This window comes from Pseudophryne corroboree, chromosome 10, assembly GCF_028390025.1.
Source record: "Pseudophryne corroboree isolate aPseCor3 chromosome 10, aPseCor3.hap2, whole genome shotgun sequence".
Taxonomy (NCBI): domain Eukaryota; kingdom Metazoa; phylum Chordata; class Amphibia; order Anura; family Myobatrachidae; genus Pseudophryne; species Pseudophryne corroboree.
The window spans coordinates 54,528,164-54,546,816 of record NC_086453.1 but is presented as its reverse complement, the minus strand read 5'-3'; the positions used below and the strand labels follow the sequence as shown (position 1 = coordinate 54,546,816).

Sequence of the window (18,653 nt, the reverse complement as noted above, 5' to 3'; positions counted from 1 at the left end):
CCCTTGAGATACTAATTGCAGGATCCAGGGATCCACCTGTGAGCGAGCCCACTGATCGCTGAAATTTTTGAGGCGGCCCCCCACCGTACCTGGCTCCGTCTGTGGAGCCCCACCGTCGTGCGGCGGACTTGGAAGAAGCGGGGGAGGACTTTTGCTCCTGGGAACCTGCTGTTTGTTGCAGCCTTTTTCCCCTACCTCTGCCTCTGGACAGAAAGGACCCGCCTTTTCCACGCCTGTTTTTCTGAGTCCGAAAGGACTGTACTTGATAAAACGGCGCCTTTTTAGGCTGTGAGGGAACATGGGGTAAAAATGCTGACTTCCCAGCAGTTGCTGTGGAAACTAGGTCCGAGAGACCATCCCCGAATAACTCCTCACCCTTATAAGGCAAAACTTCCATGTGCCTTTTTCAATCTGCATCCCCTGTCCACTGGCGAGTCCATAAGCCTCTCCTAGCAGAAATGGACAGTGCACTTATTTTAGATGCCAGCCGGCAGATCTCCCTCTGTGCATCTCATGTATAAGACTGAGTCTTTAATATGCTCTATGGTTAGCAGAATAGTGTCCCTGTCTAGGGTGTCAATATTTTCTGACAGGGAATCTGACCACGCAGCGGCAGCACTGCACATCCACGCTGACGCAATAGCAGGTCTAAGTATAATGCCTGAGTGTGTATATACAGACTTCAGGATAGCCTCCTGCTTTCTATCAGCAGGCTCCTTGAGGGCGGCCGTATCCGGAGACGGTAGTGCCACCTTTTTAGACAAACGTGTGAGCGCTTTATCCACCCTAGGTGGTGTTTCCCAACGTGACCTATCCTCTGGCGGGAAAGGGAACGCCATAAGTAACTTCTTAGAGATTACCAATCTTTTATCAGGGAAAGCCCACGCTTCTTCACACACTTCATTTAATTCTTCTGATGGGGGAAAGACTACGGGTAGTTTTTTCTCCCCAAACATAATACCCTTTTTAGTGGTACCTGGGTTTATATCAGAAATGTGTAACACCTCTTTCATTGCTTCAATCATGCAACAAATGGCCTTAGTGGACATTAGACTAGACTCATCGTCATCGACACTGGTGTCAGTATCCGTGTCGACATCCGCGTCTGCCATCTGAGGTAGCGGGCGTTTTAGAGCCCCCGATGGCCTTTGAGACGCCTGGACAGGCACGAGCTGAGAAGCCGGCTGTCCCGCATTTGGCATGTCGTCAAATTTTTTGTGTAAGGAGTCGACGCGTGCACGCAATTCCTTCCATAAGTCCATCCACTCAGGTGTCTGCCCCGCAGGGGGTGACATCCCTTCTATATGCAACTGCTCCGCCTCCACCTCATTATCCTCATCAAACATGTCGACACAGCCGTACCGACACACCGCACACACACAGGGAATGCTCTAACAGAGGACAGGACCCACAAAAGCCCTTTGGGGAGACAGAGTGAGAGTATGCCAGCACACACCAGAGCGTTATATAATGCAGGGACTAACTGAATTATGTCCCCTATAGCTGCTGTTATATATACTGCGCCTAAATTTAGTGCCCCCCCCTCTCTTTTTTACCCTTGTAGACTGCAGGGGAGAGCCAGGGAGCTTCCTTCCAGCGGAGCTGTGAGGGAGAAATGGCGCCAGTGTGCTGAAGGAGATAGCTCCGCCCCTTTTTCGCGGACTATTCTCCCGCTTTTTTCTGGATTCTGGCAGGGGTAATTATCACATATATAGCCTCTGGGGCTATATATTGTGGTATTTTTGCCAGCCAAGGTCTTTTTATTGCTGCTCAGGGCGCCCCCCCCCCTAGCGCCCTGCACCCTCAGTGACCGGAGTGTGAAGTGTGTATGAGGAGCAATGGCGCACAGCTGCAGTGCTGTGCGCTACCTTGGTGAAGACGGATGTCTTCTGCCGCCGATTTTCCGGACCTCTTCTTGCTTCTGGCTCTGTAAAGGGGACGGCGGCGCGACTCCGGGACCGAACACCAAGGCCAGTTCCATGCGGTCGGTCCCTCTGGAGCTAATGGTGTCCAGTAGCCTAAGAAGCCCAAGCTAGCTGCAAGCAGGTAGGTTCGCTTCTTCTCCCATTAGTCCCTCGCTGCAGTGAGCCTGTTGCCAGCAGGTCTCACTGTAAAATAAAAAACCTAAATATATACTTTCTTTCTAGAAGCTCAGGAGAGCCCCTAGTGTGCATCCAACCTCGGCCGGGCACAAAATCTAACTGAGGCTTGGAGGAGGGTCATAGTGGGAGGAGCCAGTGCACACCAGGTGACCTAAAGCTTTCTTTAATTGTGCCCAGTCTCCTGCGGAGCCGCTATTCCCCATGGTCCTTACGGAGTTCCCAGCATCCACTAGGACGTCAGAGAAATAAACAGATAATAACGCTATTTTATATGATTATGTACTCTAATGACCTCAGACACATTATTCGCAAAGACATTACTGCAATAAAGCTGGACAGAGGTGGATTTAGGGGATCAGGCACATTTATTGGCCGCACCACCATCAAGTCACTGCCCCCTTCATTTTGGGGCCAGTCAGAATGCCTTGAAACTGCCACTACTGCCCCCCCACCCACACACTACTAACTCCCAGATCACAGTTTGCTGCCCATTGTCCTAGTCCCGTCTGTTGCAAAATAAAATACAGGTTGACTATCCCTCATCCAAAATGCTTGGGACCAGAGGTATTTTGGATATCGGATTTTTCTGTATTTTGGAATAATTGCATACCATAATGAAATATACTGGCAATGGGACCCAAGTCTCAGCACAGAATGCATTTATGTTTCATATACACCTTATACACACAGCCTGAAGGCAATTTTAGCGAATATTTTTAATAACTTTGTGCATTAAACAAAGTGTGTGTACATAAACACAATTAATTTATGTTTCATACACACCTTATAGCCACAGCCTGAAGGTCATTTAATACAACATTTTTAATAACTTTGGGGTCGATTCAATTCACTGACAGTTGAATAGCACTGGGAATTAGCCCCCGGCGCTATTCAATTCAGCTCAAGTTAAGTCAGCGAATGCCCGTTCTCCCAGACTTAACAGGTTGAATTGTCGGGAGAATGGGCATTCTCCGACTTAACTCCCCGCCGCGTTGCTGATTGCCGACAGAATCAGCCTTGCGTCGGCCACGCGGCAGCACTTTTATTGGATTTTTTCTCTCATCCCCCGGGGGTGAGAGAAGAATTCCCAACAATTGAAGATCACTTGTCACTGTATTGAATAGTGCCGGGAGCTAAATCCCGGCGCTATTTAACTGTCGGTGAATTGAATCGACCCCTTTGTATATTAAACTAAATTAAATAACTAATTAAAGTTTGTGTATATTGAGCCATCAGAAAACAAAGGTTTCGCTATCTCACTCAAAAAGTTTAGTATTTCGGAATATTTAGATATGGGATACTCAACCTGTGTATAAAAAAAAAAATGTTGTAATGACAAAAAAATAAATAAATATAGAATAACCTGGCCTCATCAACATGCCCCTTGTTAGTACTACCAGCACAGTAGTAACAAGGGGCATGTTGGTTGGAAATAGTCATTAGTTCCGGACTATTCTACTGTGACTGAAAAGGCAGCACGGATGGGTAATAGTCACACCCTTGCAGTGCAGACACAGAATAAGGTGGGCAATTAGTGAGAAATTAACACTCACTTGGCTAAAAATGCTTCTTGCTCAGCAGATCCTCAACCAAATACTGTGCTGGTGTACCCCTGCTTTTAACAAAAGCCCCTGCGACTTTTGTATATTTTAGCACAGCTGCCTCGTGCGACTTTTGTATATTTTAGCACAGCTGCCTCGTGCGGCTTTTGTATATTTTAGCACAGCTGCCTCGTGCGGCTTTTGTATATTTTAGCACAGCTGCCTCTTGCGGCTTTTGTATATTTTAGCACAGCTGCCTCTTGCGGCTTTTGTATATTTTAGCACAGCTGCCTCCAGCGGCTTTTGTATATTTTAGCACAGCTGCCTCGTGCGGCTTTTGTATATTTTAGCACAGCTGCCTTGTGCGGCTTTTGTATATTTTAGCACAGCTGCCTCTTGCGGCTTTTGTATATTTTAGCACAGCTGACTCATGTGGCTTTTGTTTATTTTAGCACAGCTGCCTCTTGCGGATTTTGTATATTTTAGCACAGCTGCCTCTTGCGGCTTTTGTATATTTTAGCACAGCTGCCTCGTGCGGCTTTTGTATATTTTAGCACAGCTGCCTCGTGCGGCTTTTGTATATTTTAGCACAGCTGCCTCGTGCGGATTTTGTTTATTTTAGCACAGCTGCCTCTTGCGGATTTTGTATATGTTAGCACAGCTGCCTCGTGCTGCTTTTGTATATTTTAGCACAGCTGCCTCGTGCTGCTTTTGTATATTTAAGCACAGCTGCCTCTTGCGGCTTTTGTATATTTAAGCACAGCTGCCTCGTGCGGCTTTTGTATATTTCAGCACAGCTGACTCATGTGGCTTTTGTATATTTTAGCACAGCTGCCTCTTGCGGCTTTTGTATATTTCAGCACAGCTGACTCCTGCGGCTTTTGTATATTTTAGCACAGTCTGGAGCAGTTTGACCTCTCACCAGCTCGTGCAGGACAAGGACAATATCAGGCAAATATCACCTTGTGGGTAGTTTTCCATACGCTTGTGTGATGGACCTCACCTACTCACATAAGAATAAACCAGTTTATGGACGGAGACCATATTCATGAGAATGGGGACCAGTGTATATAACTTGCCAGGCCTGGAAACCATCAGACTACCTGTACTGGCTGTGACAGTTATATTGTTGGTATCTAATGTCACATTATGACTCTGGGTATGGAGGATGAGATGGCAATGTTTGCAGAGCTGATGGATGCATTTGAAGTGTGCATTTGTTAGTGTCACATTACGGACGGTGGTCGCAGTGAGATGACAGACAGGGAGCATTTATAGAAGGTAACAAGGGGGTGATGTATGAAATGCAGGCATGACGAAACCGTTTTGGGGGCGCATCACTGTGTTTGTATACATGGCTTAGTTCCATAGGACGATCTGAGCAAGTTTGATGGTGCGATTGAGGCGTCTTTGCAGATTTGGGCGTCTACGGCTGTGGCATTAGCAGATTGGCGCAGAACCGATGCGCACACAGACGCAGCTGTGACGGGACATGCGCCCACCTCGGAATCAGGCTCTTTGTGTTTTTTAAGTGGTAGATTTTTTTCTTCACATATTAAGGATTGCACAACGATGCACAGCTACAGTATGCTCTCTTGTAACTGAGATGCACTAAATATATAACTATACTATATATTCATCTCTCATAGTCAGCGAGTGAGTATGGTACGCCATCCCAGATACATGGAATAACATCTATCAACATAATCACATATTTGGGACACACATAGAGAGACAATACAATGCAAGAGAGTTCCCAAAGTGTTATCAGGACCCATTATCGATATACTACTGCATGATGGGTTCTATCTTCGTTTCATGTTTCCACTAAGTCTAAAAAAAGAGCCTTGAATTATTTGGAGAAGTACCTACATTCCCACGGACAGTACTCCCACCATTTAGGAGGGAAGAAACAGAGACTTAACAGCGCTTGTAACTTGTTTGTAGCCACTTTCCTGTGACTGTGTTTGTTGTATCTTGTGAAGCTTCTCTAGTGGATGCTTAAGTGCAGCAGCTCTAGGGCCTGAGTGTGATATTCTCTGCTTTTTCTATTGCTATTCTACGGTTATATCTTATAGCAACCAAATGAAATATTACAGTTCAATCACTAGTGTAACTTATGGCCCCCATACATCTATGTAGCAGTTCCCCTGCTCTGCCGGACACGTCAGCGATCCGTCGGGGGATCGGGGAAATTAACCTTGTTAAAAATGCCCAATTTCACGATCTGGACAGTTTTCAGTCTGGATCGGGGATCAGGATTTTTAAACATGTTTAATATCCCTAATCCCCTGACCCGGCTGTTGGGTGATTGGGGCATTGCCCCAATATATGCAGATGTATGGGGGGGGGGGGGGGGGGGAGGACGACATTAATCGAGAACAGTGGTGGCCACCCTTCCACCCCTCATTATACAGCTTTTGATTACACCAACGTGGTACACAACATATTTAGGTAAAATTCAAACATCACAGTAGCCACAGATCATTGGCAGCAGCCACTGACCACACTGCAAATTATCCTTCATGTATAATCGATCACACTGCAAATTATCCTTCATGTTTAATCGATCACACTGCAAATTATCCTTCATGTATAATCGAACACAACGCATGTTACCAATAAGGGGTATTTTTACTAACATGCGGGTTTACAGAAGTGGAGATGTTGCCTGTAGCAACCAATCAGATTCTGGGTATTATCTTCTAGAAGGTGCTAGGAGATAAATGAAAAGTAGAATCTGATTGGTTGCTATGGGCAACATCTCCACACGTAAAAACCCACACTTTAGTAATTACAGCCCTAAGGAGTAGATGTATCAAACCTGGGAGAGAGATAAAGTGCCAATCAATCCGCTTCTAAATTCCATTGTACGGGATGTGTTTGAAAAATTACAGGGACCTGATTGGTTGGTACTATGGGGGTAATTCAGATCTGTACGCTGGGCAACGATTTTTGCTGCCCTGCGATCAGATAGTCGCCACCCACAGGAGAGTGTATTTTTGCTGTGCAGGTGTGCGATCGCATGTGTAGCAGAGCCGATTTTCTACAGTCTCTGTGCAGCCCAGGACTTACTCAGCCGCTGCGATCACTTCAGCCTGTCCAGGGCCGGATTTGACGTCAGACACCCGCCCTTCAAACGTTTGGACACGCCTGCGTTTTTTTCCAGACACTCCCTGATAACGGTCAGTTAACACCCACAAACACCCTCTTCCTGTCAATCTCCTTGCGAACGCAACTGCAAATAGATCTTTCGCACAAACCAATCACTGACAGGCGATCTCTGTTGTAGCTGTGCAACACGCCGACGCAGTGTGGTGCATATATACACGCAGTTCGGATCTGATCGCCCGCTGTGCGAAAACGCACAACAGCGATCAGATCTGAATTACCCTTTATTTCTCTCCAAGTTTTGATACATCTACCCCTAAATAATCAGTTTAGCTGTTATTATTAAAAAAGTCCTCATTAGTTTTAATCGCTGCCGTAATAACAAATATGAGCATGGACAAACAATGGCGACATTTTCACCTTAGACATTAGTAATGTGTGTGATGCATTATATTTTTATTTAACTACTTTACACGCTACTCCTGTAACCAATTGTTACAGAGCAACTCAGGTCTACTTATTCCACGCCAGCAACGTCTATCCTCTAGCGCAATGCGGAGGTAGCCACACGTGTGACCATAGCTGGTATGAGGTTGCTGAAACTGTGGGTGTTCCCAGAATTTACCCTTCTCTGTTTCCCGGGGTTATACGAAATCCTGGCCGCACATGAAGCACCGACAGACTATCAGTTGTTTTATAGGACAGCATACTAATAAAAGTTATATATGATCGGTGTGGCCGGAGAGACCCCCAGCCCACGTGGACAATGGGCGCTGCAGCACTGAAGGGGTTAACCCTCGTGCCCGGCGCCATATTAAGGGACAATGGGCGCTTGGCGTCACTGTTAAACGTACTTACGGCGCGGACTGTTTAAAAGTTTGTTTAATGATGTATTTTAACATGTCATATGTAGTGCTCTGTGCACAATTGCAGGATTGCATGTTTAACTGTATTTATTTTATATTCAAGATATGGTCACCTGTATTTTAAAGGGGAAAATGCACTTACTCTTATCAATGTCTGAATAATCATCTCCTGTCAGTAGGAAGTGGCATGCTAATGGCCCTGTCCTAGCAGAGAGGTGTGAATGACAAAACCTTTTGATGTGTAAGTACCTTAGAGAGAGATGCTAATCACGTGGGATCTCCTTATCCCATAGATAAAGTCTATGGGCTTGGAACCTGTTTGTTTCATGTAGCTGATTTAATTGATATACGAATCCTGAATGGTAGATGCAGGAAGGAAGAATATTTGTTTGGTAAATCCAATACAAACCGTATTTAAAGCTATGTGTTAAATGTATCAATGGTGAAGTGTAACCTCCCAGGTGGTAGGAATTGGAGTTTAAATTATACAAAACTTTGTCTGTGTGTGGCAGGAAAAAGGAAATAGCTTTTTTTGCACTTACTGACATCCTTGTAAAATTTAATTTATTTATATTTTGTGCGATAACCTGATTGGTTGGAGAAGACAGGGAGGGCTTACCCCCTTGTGGTACTGTGTGGAAAATGGACATAAAAAGGAGGCCTGCATGCCTCCGTATTGTAGTTGTACCATCTTTATTCTGCTGGAACATCTTGCTGTATGCTGTTGCCCCTAGCAATAGGGAAGAGTCTTTTTTAAGGCTATTATTGAGCAAATAAACATCTCATCTGCCTCAAGAAGATTGCTTCATCTTGTGACCTACAGGGTTATGCCAAACATAGCCCCGTCCTCCGGCTGTCCAGGGAAGCACCTAACGTCTCCAAGTTCCGCCAGCTACCGGTAGAGGCCTAGCAAGTGGCTAGTGGGGATTCGTCAACACCACACAGGTGTGGTAAGGCAGTGCGTCGGCACATACAGAGCAGAACCGTGGTTCCAAACGCCACGGCAGGTTAGGAATTTGGTGGTGGCAGCATAAACCCGCCCACAGCGCAGTGGGTGGAGTCAGTAACAGGCGGTTACTGACGGTAAGCGGGAATCCCCTATGTGGTCAGGCCTCGTGTGACCTGACCCTCCATTCTGTGCGCAGGAGACGGGACGCGAAAGCGGCGAGTGCTTTCGTACGGGACCGTCCTGTCACAATCGGTTACTATGGATCTCAGAACCACTGCGAATATGATTTATGATACTGGAAAGTAAACAAAACCACAACCACACACAGCCACTGAGTGATAAAGGACAAAGGTTATCCACAGCCGTCCCCGCATGCTTTATGTCTCCCTGCAGTTTACCAGAGACGGAACGCAGGAGTTCTCAAACATATCGCTAGCGTTCAGCTAAGCAACACAGGATACCGCAGTTCTCATTATACGCAATGGGGACTGTGGTGTGGACCAATTTCCTAAGCTCCAGAGACATAGCTGTTCAGAGGCTGGCCCGGTTAGCTAAAGTATTGTTCAGATGGGGTAAGCGGCTTTGTCCTTAAGGGGGCCTTATTACCACATAGGGATATTGTCAACCCTACCTGGCAGCCTCCATGATCCTTTTTGGGGCCTGAACGCAACCAACGATAATAGGCCCCAAATAAACGGATGACAACTTGACACGCTGTTCAGCTTCATCCCTGTACCACACAGCTCAGTCCCCGGCGATGAGCAATGTTTGCCAAGGCATCGCAGCCAAAGTTAAGAGTTTGAATCACTGCCAGTGAAGAAATTCCGGATGTCATTACTTATTATAGGCAAATAATGACATATCCTCAGAACCTCCAGTAACCGGTGACAGAGTCACTACTGCCACACGGTACATTTTATCAATAACGTAGGTGGCCCATTCTCCCCTCTACCACCATTAATCTCAATACTGACAAACGCACTATGACACAAAGAAACACATCTTGCAGGTCTAAAAACTGCAATCTCATCTTTTCAGTTTAACTTTCCTCCTAAACTTCCTTACCGGACACTGGGTTTCCAAAATCCCTTTATCAGTCAGTAGGAATGTACTGAACTGGTTATTGCTTCTTCAACCAGCAGCTAAAATCTGTAACACCCTGATCCAGAAACAAACCCCTATCAAGGCCAACATTATCCTGCTCACATCTGTTGACAATTAACATAACCCATCATTCTGAGCACAATAACTAGACTCCAAGCATGGAGTAGGTAGGTAACCCTCACACCCCTATGAACCATTGCACCTACTACACTGATGGATACAATAAAACAAATTTGGACTTCAACAGTTAAACGTCAACACATAGGGCCTAATTCATATTTGTATGCAAATGCAACAGCGAATTTCTAGGCTACGGAGCTGCTAATGTTATACCCCTTTCACACCACACAAATAACCCGGTAGACACGGGTCAGCATGCGGTGTGAAAGGGGCATAGCCGAAATCCCGGGTCGCCTAACCCGGCAATTCAACCCGGGAATAAAGCAGTGTTATACCTAGGTTGAATACCGGGTCAATGGCAGCGTATACAGGCTCCCGGGTCGATGCGTCTCGGGACCTGTTTACTACAGCAGGGAGAGGCGGCGCGGAGATGATCTCATCTCCCAGCTCCGGCTCCGCCCCCCGCTGCTACGGCAACCCACCCAGCATATTGCCGGGTCGGGGAAGCCAGCAGCAGCGGCCATTGCCGGATCCCAACCGGGAAGGACCCGTTTCCAATTCCCGGGTGGGATCTGTGGAAGGGGTACTAGTAAGTGAAGATGCCACCCAGGAATGAAAGGAGACGCCCACCGGAGGGTGTGGCATGAGAGACAGACAGTGTCTAGTTAGACAGTCAATAGATAGACACCATATGTTAGACAGTCAAAAAGTCAACAGGGGCAAAAGGTCAACATAAAAAAGTAAACAGTACAAAATGTCGACATGAAAATGGTCGACATAAAAAAAGGTAGACATTAAAATTTTTTTTTGCATTTTTGGGGTTTGTGTGGATAGTTTTGACATCTGGGACCCCTAATAGTACAAATGCATCCCCTCACCACGCTTCGGGCTCGGTGGCTCACTATCTCTCCACAAAGTTTGAAACCAACTCTATGCCAACATGGATAGAGAAGGTATGAAAAAGTCCAAAAACATGTAAAATTTTAAAAAAAACCTGTCTATCTTGTTTGTCGACCATTTTTATGACCTTTTGACCCTGACGACCTTTTGTACTGTCTACCTTTTTCATGTAGACCTTTAGACCCTGTCAACCTAATGTCTGTCTAACATGTAGTGTCTATCTATTGACTGTCTAACTAGACACTATCTATCTATCATCCGGATAGCCCACCTGAGCCATTGTAAACTCATTTGCAACTGTGTACACATGCAGCCATGTTTTTGCAGTACAAGCTTACAACTGTCAGCAGATACACGCCTTGAAAACGGCCCTGTCACGTCTGCGTTTCCCAACAAGTGTTCATTCGGCATGCGGTCAAGATCCCGCCAGACGGAATACCAGCACCGGGATCCCGACTGGCACAATCCCAACATATTCTCCCTCTGTGGGTGTCCACGACACCCATAGAGGGAGAACAAATTAGTGTGCCGAGCGTAGCGAGGCACCGTGCCTGCAGCGTGGTGAGCGCAGCGAGCCCACAAGGGGCTGCCTTGCGCTCGCCCCCCTGTCGGGATTGTGCCAGTCGGGATCCCGGTGTCGGTATTCCGACCGCCGGGATACCGTCCGGCGAGATTTCGTACTGATACCGTTCATTCTAGCACCCTGCACCTTTCAAATCCTGTGCAGTTCCTCTTTCCTGCCTGGGGTGTCGCTCTCTGCTCTGGTGTTTCTCAGCACACACAGGTCTGTATCACAGCACTGAGTAACAGAACAGAGTGTGCTTAGAAGAACCACAGCAGAGAGCGACACCCCAGGCAGGAAAGAGGAACTGCACGGATTTTAAATGGTGCAGGGTGCTAGAATGAACACTACCAGCCACAGTCACTTCCTGTCAGTCAATTTACATAAAATCCTCATTGCGAGCGAGATTGCAGCGGCACCTTGGCGTGTGCGCACTGCGATCGGAGCACATTCGCAGACTGCCAATAATCGCTTTGTTGCGCACAAACATGAATTAGGCCCATAATCCTGCCATGTAGAATATACTGTTCTACAGAAGGAAACATAAGCACTGATGCCAAAGAATTAGTGCAAAAAATTTGTTGTTTATAAACATTGCAAACTTGCTGTTACAGCATGGCAGGCTTTATTATGGGGTAGAAAGTTCATTTTCATTCATTACATAAATTGGATACGATTTAAGATTACACAGTTTCAGCGTGCAGAAGCAATAGACATAGCACATTGCTGCAACACGTAAACTCAGCCATGTGACTGGTGATGTAATACATGTATGTAGAGTAAAGGGCACAACGGCTGTACTGTACACACCCATCGGCCACACTGCCGGAGACAGGAAGAGATAATGAGAGACAAGTGTAAAATCTACTGTACATAGTAACTGATGAAGACTCCTGCACTTTGGCTTACAAAGTAACGTAGGTCCTGGTTAGGGAACATTAGTCCCTAACAAAAGGAATTTTAATTACTATATCATATACTAACTACTACATTCTAACGTAAATAAAGAGAAAATGAATGAATAGTTCATTTTAGAGCGAACTCGTCCAAAACCAGCCTGATTCCGAGCCGCACCTGGGTCCTTACGCAGCTGCAGCTAGCAACCTTTAGTAAACTACGCATGAACTATAGCCGATACCAGTTATGACAGCTGGGCTGACGGAAAAAACTGGGCTGACGCTATGCATTAACACATATGTATAATCGCATTGGCATTACCTGCGCAGTGTTTTCCCTAGGTCCATTTTGTATGGACGCACTGGCCAGCTCACAGTAGGCACTCAGGCCTGGATCAACTTTAACAAGACTCACACTGTATGCTGGCACCAGCCAGCAGAGGGCGCTCTGAGCAATGGAAGCCCCGCCTACTCCACAAGTCGACACCTCCTCAACCCCAGAGGTGTCAGACACAGCCTCCCCCTCTCCCACCCAGAACCCGGCAAACAGTAACATGCCACGTAGGAAAGGAGGGGGGCTGCGCATGATGTGTACCCTTTCTCCGGGCTAGACACTCTGGTAAGACCAGTAGTGTATACCTCGACAAGCACACTCCCCCCCCCCCCCCCCCCCCCACTCCCCCATCTAGACGTTGGCGCTTTGAAGAAGCGGTCCTGTTAAAACACTCCGCCCATGAGGAGAGCGAAGACGGAATCAAGGAATATTTTGAACCGAACAACTCTGAGGTGCTGGCCCCCGTGTCCTCTGGGAGGCTCACAAGGAGACTGTCAGGGGCAAACTAATTAGCAGGGCCTGTGCACCATTGGCTAGTTACACAGGAGTCTGGTGGGGGAACTTGTACAGGAAGGAACTGAAGCTGAGTGCTGTGTACCAGGTGCAGCGGTGGCTGGGATACACAGCGCTACAGATTCCTGGGAGCAGGCAGCCAAGGCACACATAAAACGTAACATTAATGGTACTATTGGGATTATGTTTTAATTGCCTCCCTCATTATATGTGGTCAATGCCGCAGCTCACAGCCAGCAGTCGCCACTATGGTATGCCATTATTCTTTTTAATGTTACCTTGTGCTCTGTAACATTCTATTATCCAAAACAGAAACAAAGTGTAAACTGTTCAGTAATGAAGTCACTACGTAGCTTCTCTTATGTGGGTAAAGAATTCTAAATAAAAAAATTCATTCATTTTCCACCACTGGACACATACCACTGCAATTCTTGATAATTAGGCTTGAGAAAGTATCGCTGGCAAGGCTCGGGAAGAGGGGGAGGGGGGGGTATCAAGCCTTGGAGAGTGATGAAGTGGAGAGGTTAGCCAACCAGCTGCTGTCATTTATCTAACACAGGGCGTGATTCTGAGGCATGCTAATGCATCCGCAGCTGTGATCACGTACACGGCGCTACTGTGCAAAAATATGCTAATTCTGCCACAGCCAGGTGATGTACATAGGCGTACACACAGCAAGAGGCCGCTTAGCCTTCCATAACCAGCTCCCAGAGTTGCCATACGGTTGTGCAGAATGTCAGTGGGAACGGACACGCTGGTGCCACATAGAACACGTCGCCAGCAGCTGTAGGCAGAGACACTCCCCTCGAAAACAGTCCCGATATGCCTGCAGTTTTGGTCCCTGAACGTCAATCACTTTGTAAATGAATCCTCACTGCGAGCGGCATCGCTTGGGTACCTTAGTGCGTGTGCAGTGCGGCAGTCACCCATGTGCAGTTAATCGCTCAGCTCCGTAATTATCGGCATTGTGTACATCTCTGAATCAGACCCACACTCGGAATCAGTATGGCTGAGCGGCACACGGGATCCCGGTGTTCATAATATCGACGATGGGATCCCGGTGTTCATAATACTAACTGGGGTAAGTAGAGGGTGTTTCCTCCTCTCCCTTCCCCTTCAACCCTCTGGTCCCGCAGCCTAAACCTAACCTCCCCCTTTAGTGCCTAACCCTAACCCTCCCTCCCCCGTAGCCTAACCCTGCTCCTTTCCGTCCCTAAACCTAACCCGTCGGCTGGTGTAATGGTCAGGATGCCGGCTGTCGGAATTCCCGGCGTCAGTCACACTGAACGATATCGTGTGCGTCTCATCAGTGAAGGCATGCGCCCACATCCAGGTGCTTGCCGCCTCGTACAATATCTTCAGATTTCAAGTTGAAAACGAAAGATACTGTACCTCGTTAACGACCCGCAGTAGCATGCAGCATTAACGATACAGGGTATACACACTTGCCGATGTATACTATATATCGTCCGATCCGCCGGTTCGGATGATATATCGAATGTGAATCGCAAGTGTGTACCCAGCCTAAGTACTATCGCCGGGAGTAACCTCTTAACAGTCAGCGTATTTCGCAGCATAATAAATAATGCCCAGTCTCTGCAAAGTTTATAACAAGGAAGGAAACAATGGCAGACATGACAGATATCATATATTATACGCAGAATTCATTACGGAAAGATCCATAACCCAGAAAAACCCAGAGGCCAAAGTGTCCCATGTAATTCTCACAATACCAAGATAGTCAAGTTATGAATACAGTAGTTTTAAAGTATACATCCACATGATTTTATATATATATATATATATATATATATATATATATATATATATATATATATATATATATATACATACACACAAACATATATCTACACACACATGTAAGTACGTACCTACACACACACACACACGTGTATACATACATATATACTCACACATGTGCATACATGCATACACACAATGTACATACATACATACACAATGTACAAACGTACGTACGTACATACATACTCACATGTGCATACATGCATACACACAATGGGGGTAATTCCAAGTTGATCGCAGCAGGAATTTAGTTAGCAATTGGGCAAAACCATGTGCACTGCAGGGGAGACCGATATAACATGTGCAGAGAGAGTTAGATTTGGGTGTGGTGAGTTCAATCTGCAATCTAAATTGCAGTGTAAAAATAAAGCAGCCAGTATTTACCCTGCACAGAAACAATATAACCCATCCAAATCTAACTCTCTCTGCACGTTATATCTGCCCCCCCTGCAGTGCACATGGTTTTGCCCAATTGCTAACTAAATTCCTGCTGCGATCAACTTGGAATTACCCCCAACATACATACATACACACAATATACATACATACTCACATATGTACGTACATACATACACACACATGGGTACGAGTACTGTAGCAGAGGCTGCTATGGAGGATTATTAGGTCAGGGACACGAACCTGAGGAAGTTCAGCGCGGACACAGCACATTACTGGGGCATGGTGACGCGCATGTGAGCAGGGAAGGGGCAGGTGACTGACCCCTCAGCTATTACGAGCTACCACAATCCCATGACGTCACGACAGACCTCTATAGACACAGATAAATGCAGGAGAGCGGCTGCTCCGTATCTGTCAGGCGCCGGTACTGGCGGGACTCACCGTGCAGGGGCGCGCAAAAGGAGGCGGAGGAGGTCTCGTGCAGGAAGCGGATTGCCGGTGACGTGCGCCCCGGTACCCCCCACCTAGCAACCGCTCCTGCGCGCATGCGCCCCTGCCTCCGGCTCAGTCCCCGTCCCCCCGGCCGGCACACACACAGGCAGACAGACAGGGGAAGGGGAAGAAGGGCATGCGAGGAGGAAGGTGGACTGGTACGTCACCCGTGCCGGCGGAAGAGCATGGTCAGGGAGGGGGCTCGCAGTCCGGGGAGGCCGCTAAACCCGCGCTGCATGATATGCTGCAGTGCAGTTTGCGCATCACCTTCCTGCTGCTGCCCGGCTTACACTGGGTGGTAAGGGAGAGGGAGATGCTGAAGGTGTGAGGACAGGCAGGGGGAAGGGAGAGGAAGATGCTGTCACACATGGGTAATTGGTCAGTGAGGGGAGTATGGGGTGAGAGAAATGCTGAAAGTGTGGTGACAGAGATGCTGAAAATAAGAATTTACTCACCGGTAATTCTATTTCTCGTCCGTAGTGGATGCTGGGAACTCCGTAAGGACCATGGGGAATAGACGGGCTCCGCAGGAGACTGGGCACTCTTAAAAGAAAGATTAGGTACTATATCTGGTCTGGTGTGCACTGGCTCCTCCCTCTATGCCCCTCCTCCAGACCTCAGTTAGGGAAACTGTGCCCGGAAGAGCTGACATTACTAGGAAAGGATTTGGAATCCAGGGTAAGACTCCTACCAGCCACACCAATCACACTGTACAACTTGTGATAACTATACCCAGTTAACAGTATGAACAACAACTGAGCCTCAGTAACAGATGGCTCATAACAATAACCCTTTAATTAAGCAATAACTATATACATGTATTGCAGAGAGTCCGCACTTGGGACGGGCGCCCAGCATCCACTACGGACTATGAGAAATAGAATTACCGGTGAGTAAATTCTTTTCTCTATCGTCCTAGTGGATGCTGGGGTTCCTGAAAGGACCATGGGGGATAGCGGCTCCGCAGGAGACAGGGCACAAAAAGTAAAGCTTTATGATCAGGTGGTGTATACTGGCTCCTCCCCCTATGACCCTCCTCCAAGCCTCAGTTAGATTTTTGTGCCCGGCCGAGAAGGGTGCAATCTAGGTGGCTCTCCTAAAGAGCTGCTTAGAAAAGTTTAGCTTAGGTTTTTTATTTTACAGTGAGTCCTGCTGGCAACAGGATCACTGCAACGAGGGACTTAGGGGAGAAGAAGTGAACTCACCTGCGTGCAGGATGGATTGGCTTCTTGGCTACTGGACATTAGCTCCAGAGGGACGATCACAGGTACAGCCTGGATGGTCACCGGAGCCTCGCCGCCGGCCCCCTTGCAGATGCTGAAACGAGAAGAGGTCCAGAATCGGCGGCAGAAGACTCCTCAGTCTTCTTAAGGTAGCGCACAGCACTGCAGCTGTGCGCCATTTTCCTCTCAGCACACTTCACACGGCAGTCACTGAGGGTGCAGGGCGCTGGGAGGGGGGCGCCCTGGGAGGCAAATGAAAACCTTTTTTGGCTAAAAATACCTCACATATAGCCTCCGGGGGCTATATGGAGATATTTAACCCCTGCCAGAATCCACTAAAGAGCGGGAGACGAGCCCGCCGAAAAAGGGGCGGGGCCTATCCCCTCAGCACACAGCGCCATTTTCCTCACACAGCTCCGCTGGTCAGGAAGACTCCCAGGCTCTCCCCTGCACTGCACTACAGAAACAGGGTAAAACAAGAGAGGGGGGGCAAAATTGTGGCAAAACTATATTATTAAAGCAGCTATACAGGGAGCACTTATTATAAGGCTATCCCTGTCATATATAGCGCTTTTGGTGTGTGCTGGCAAACTCTCCCTCTGTCTCTCCAAAGGGCTAGTGGGGTCCTGTCTTCGTTAAGAGCATTCCCTGTGTGTCTGCTGTGTGTCGGTACGTGTGTGTCGACATGTATGAGGACGATATTGGTGTGGAGGCGGAGCAATTGCCAAATATGGGGATGTCACCTCCTAGGGGGTCGACACCAGAATGGATGCCTTTATTTATGGAATTACGGGATAGTGTCAACACGCTAAAGCAGTCGTTTGACGACATGAGACGGCCGGACAATCAATTAGTGCCTGTCCAGGCGCCTCAAACACCGTCGGGGGCTGTAAAACGCCCTTTGCCTCAGTCGGTCGACACAGACCCAGACACAGGCACTGATTCCAGTGGCGACGGTGACGAATCAACCGTATTTTCTAGTAGGGCCACACGTTATATGATTTTGGCAATGAAGGAGGCGTTACATATTGCTGATACTACAGGTACCACAAAACAGGGTATCATGTGGGGTGTGAAAAAACTACCTATAGTTTCTCTAACGTCCTAGTGGATGCTGGGACTCCGTCAGGACCATGGGGATAGCGGGCTCCGCAGGAGACAGGGCACATCTAAATAAAGCTTTTAGGATCACATGGTGCGTACTGGCTCCTCCCCCTATGACCCTCCTCCAAGCCCCAGTTAGGTTTTTGTGCCCGTCCGAGAAGGGTGCAATCTAGGTGGCTCTCCTAAAGAGCTGCTTAGAAAAAGTTTTTTTTAGGTTTAAATCTCAGTGAATCCTGCTGGCAACAGGATCACTGCATCGAGGGACTTAGGGGAGAGATTTCCAACTCACCTGCGTGCAGGATGGATTGGAGTCTTAGGCTACTGGACACTTAGCTCCAGAGGGAGTCGGAACACAGGTCCTCCTGGGGTTCGTCCCGGAGCCGCGCCGCCGATCCCCCTTACAGACGCTGAAGACGGAGGTCCGGAAAGCAGGCGGCAGAAGACTCCTCAGTCTTCATGAAGGTAGCGCACAGCACTGCAGCTGTGCGCCATTGTTGCTACACGTCTCACTGATTCAGTCACGGATGGTGCAGGGCGCTGCTGGGGGCGCCCTGGGCAGCAATATTAAATACCTTTAGTGGCAAAATAAATACATCACATATAGCCATTAAGG

At 47.6% G+C, this 18,653-nt stretch overlaps 1 protein-coding gene and 1 long non-coding RNA gene across 9 annotated transcripts in view; one reads left to right on the top strand and one right to left on the bottom strand.

The window, feature by feature from the left end:
* Positions 1-18,653, bottom strand: part of LOC134965968 (carnitine O-palmitoyltransferase 1, liver isoform-like) — a 222,365-nt gene that overhangs the window by 147,003 nt on the left and 56,709 nt on the right. For 2 of the 7 annotated variants that reach the window (XM_063942405.1, XM_063942411.1), the window contains exon 1: positions 15,462-15,656. The exons of 1 other annotated variant lie outside the window; for it this stretch is intronic. The gene's annotated coding sequence lies outside the window, so the exon portion shown is untranslated. 4 more of the 7 variants (XM_063942408.1, XM_063942410.1, XM_063942406.1 and 1 more) reach the window with 4 other exon arrangements.
* LOC134965970 (uncharacterized) overlaps positions 15,610-18,653 on the top strand; it is a 145,700-nt gene continuing 142,656 nt past the window's right edge. The window contains exon 1 of one of the 2 annotated variants that reach the window (XR_010188558.1): positions 15,610-15,871. This is a non-coding gene — a long non-coding RNA (uncharacterized LOC134965970). The remainder of the gene's footprint in view (positions 15,872-18,653) is intronic. The other variant, XR_010188559.1, reaches the window with a different exon arrangement.